This window comes from Photinus pyralis, unplaced genomic scaffold, assembly GCF_008802855.1.
Source record: "Photinus pyralis isolate 1611_PpyrPB1 unplaced genomic scaffold, Ppyr1.3 Ppyr1.4_LG7, whole genome shotgun sequence".
Taxonomy (NCBI): Eukaryota; Metazoa; Arthropoda; class Insecta; order Coleoptera; family Lampyridae; genus Photinus; species Photinus pyralis.
Window position 1 is genome coordinate 24,253,426 of NW_022170738.1, and position 3,509 is coordinate 24,256,934.

A 3,509-nucleotide genomic window follows, 5' to 3' on the forward strand; every position below is an offset into this window, starting at 1 on the left:
GGGAGAATCAACTAAAACAGCAATACACATTGTGAGCATAATGGATTTATTCTCCTAAAGAAACGCCCTAAAAATATTGATGCTTTGGTTTCTTCCTTGGGGAAAACAATTAAATAAAAGTTTATTTAAAACCAAAGCCTACAATAAACGACAATCAATCGAATTATCTTAAGTGGTACAACTGTTATGTCTGCAACTGTTATTATTTTCAAATGCTATCGTAATGTAGCTCTATTGCCAAACACTACTGTTGTTATTAAAAACATACGTTACTGATATGTATATTGAATCATTCCAAAAAAACTTTATCCATACTAAAAATAGATATTTTGAGAACATTCACCACTTATTTATCTAATAATATAAGCATAAATCGTTAGATAAATATACGTCTAATCTCTCTCCCTCAGAAATTAAAGTACTCGGCCCCAAAGGGGCCTTGTACTTCAATATTTCCTCGCCAGTATTGTGTCATTTTCCTGACTTTTATGTAAATAACTATTATTTCATACTGTCCGGTAGATGTTCGATTACACTATCATTTTGAGTCCGGTAGGTGAGTTATTACAGCATCAGAGCCGGTAAGTGTCGCTAAGCAACACTTACCGGACTGTTATTTGTATACATCAAATTTGACATCTTCACACAATTAATTAAAAACCCCAACATAAATTTGGCTGTAATTCTTTATTTCAAATATTAACATTGATTGTAATTGTTGATGGTATTAAATTGAATAAGAACTGCTATTAAACATCAATATGAACAACGTTTTTTATTGTATCAGTTTCTAATGACAAACTCTAAAATTATTTATATAGCAACAAACTACTACCTTAGATCAAACATAAATGAATTATTTAGTTTAAAGATTTTAGTACAACACTTCCCCTCAAACTTTAAACTTTCATTTATGTTACAATGAAAACATCCCCAATTTTTCTCTAAGATGTTGAAATTGAATTTTTGGAATTAGCTTAGTTAAAATATCCGCAACTTGATCTTCACTTGCAACATGCACTATGTTCATCTCCTTATTTTGAACTCGTTCCCGTACAAAATGCGCCCGCACATCAATATGTTTCGATCTCTTGTGGAAACTTGGGTTTCGAGCGAGTTTTATTGCGCGTATGCTATCTACACGAAGCGTTGGTACTTTTTCTAATGGTGCAATTTCCCCAAAAAGACGATTTAACCATACAATGTCTTTAGCTGCTTCGCTGGCAGCCACATATTCCGCCTCTGTGGTAGATAAGGAAACACTTTTCTGCTTCCTGCTTGCCCAGACGATAGCACCTCCACAAAATTTAAAAACCAGACCGCTGACAGACAGTCTTGTATGAGGGTCACTTGCAAAATCTGCGTCGCTGTATGACTCTAATTCGTTAACTTGAGTGTCAACTTCTTTGTAATAAATTCCCATTTCAGCTGTGCCCTTCAAGTATTTAATGATCCTTTTTACCATTGTCCAGTGCTGTTCCCTTGGTTCTTCCAGAAACTGTGAAACATAATTTACAACAAACGTGATATCAGGACGAGTAGATACTGCTAAATACATTAAGCACCCTACTGCTTCTCGATAAGGGGCTTTTGTCAATTCAAATTTCATTTCTTCCCCTGTTAATTGACATCTTTCAATTGGCGTACTAACTGAATTTGCTTCTGTCATTTTAAATTTTTCAATTAGGTATGTCATCAACATACCGTTTTTGATTAATGAAAATTGTTCCATCGTTATGTTGATTAATTTGAATATTGAGAAAACATCCGACTGGCTCCGCTGTCATTTTGAATTCTTCTTCGAGTTTTCCAATGAATTTATTAATAGATTCTTTTGTTGTGGCAACAACCAATCCATCGTCCACATAAATAACGACTATCAGTTTTTCATTTTTGGAAATACGGTAAAATAAACATGAGTCAGCTGTACTCTCCTGTAAACCAAATGAAATTAAAACCTCCTTGAACCGTTCGTTCCAGCATCTTGGGGATTGTTTTAAACCATAAAGACTCCTCTGCAATTTACAAACACGCTTACTTCCATCTTCATAACCTTCAGGTTGATCCATGTAAATTTCTTCATCAATTTTTCCATATAAAAATGCAGTCTTGACGTCAAATTGAGCAATCTTCAATTTTTCTTTCGCTGCAATACTCAAAACTATCCGAATTGAATCAAGTAGTGCCACAGGACTAAATGTCTCATTATAATCAATACCTTCTCGCTGACTAAATCCTCTGACAACTAAACGTGCCTTAAACCGCGAAACATTCCCGTAAGAATCCCGTTTCACACGATATACCCAGCGATTAGAAATAGTTTTTCGCTTTTCCGGCAGTTCAACAATTTTCCACGTCGAATTTTCTTTCAATGATGCCATTTCTTCGTTCATGGCGGTAACCCAATTCTGCTTTTCTGCCGATTTTATGGCCTCGTTATAACTTTTTGGTTCAACAACTTCCGAAATCATTGCATATAACAATCTGTTTGGTGCTTTGAGATCGTTCCGATTTCTGAGATGTCGTTTTTCCAAGATTTCTTCCGATGCTTTACCCTCCAATTCCTTTTCTTGAGTTGGTGTGCTCGTCTCTTGATCGACAAAATCTTCTTCATGATCTTGCAAATTCCCTTGATCGATGAAATCTTCTCCTGGAAATGTTTCGGGACCTTGACTATCTGCGCTTCTTGTCTTCTCCGGAAATAATGCCAATAATTTTTCAGACTGTTCTGGTTCAAAAACAACGCATTTACTGCGAACGATGCGATTTTTCGATTTATACCAAATACGAAAACCGTCAATATTGTCAGAATATCCGACAAAAATTCCTCGTTTGCCTTTTGGGTCCCATTTATTTCTCTTTTCTTTCGGTACGTGCACGAAACAATCTGTGCCAAAAACATAGAAACGATTTAAATTCACCTTCTTCCCCGTGAAAAGTTCGTAAGGAGATTTGTTTTCAACTCCACTTGGTCCACTGCAATTCAAAATGTAAACAGCAGTATTGACCGCTTCCGCCCACAAATATTTTGGCAATTTTTTAGCCAAAAGCATTGCCAAATCAACCACTGTTCTGTTTGTTCGTTCAGCGCATCCATTTTGTTCATGCGTATAAGGATTTGACACCGCCAAATTCACCCCGTCCAACTTCAATATTTTTCGAACCTCGCTGTTGTCGAATTCTTTTCCTCCATCACACTGCAGGGTTTTCATCGATCTACCAAGTTGAGTTTTTATCATTTGTAACACCTCTACAATTTTTCCAGCAGTTTCTGATTTTTCCTTGAGGAAATAAACAAATCGCATTCTTGAATAATCACAAGTAAAACACGCAAAATATTTAGCACCACCCAACGAAGTGCATTCCATTGGTCCGCACAAATCAACATGTAGAACTGTTCCAGTCGTCGTAGCACGCTGATTTCGTGATTCAAAAGTACTCCGGTGTTGTTTTCCTTCCACGCAAGCTCCGCAAAATGTTTCGTCCTCGATAAAATCGATTTTCTGGTT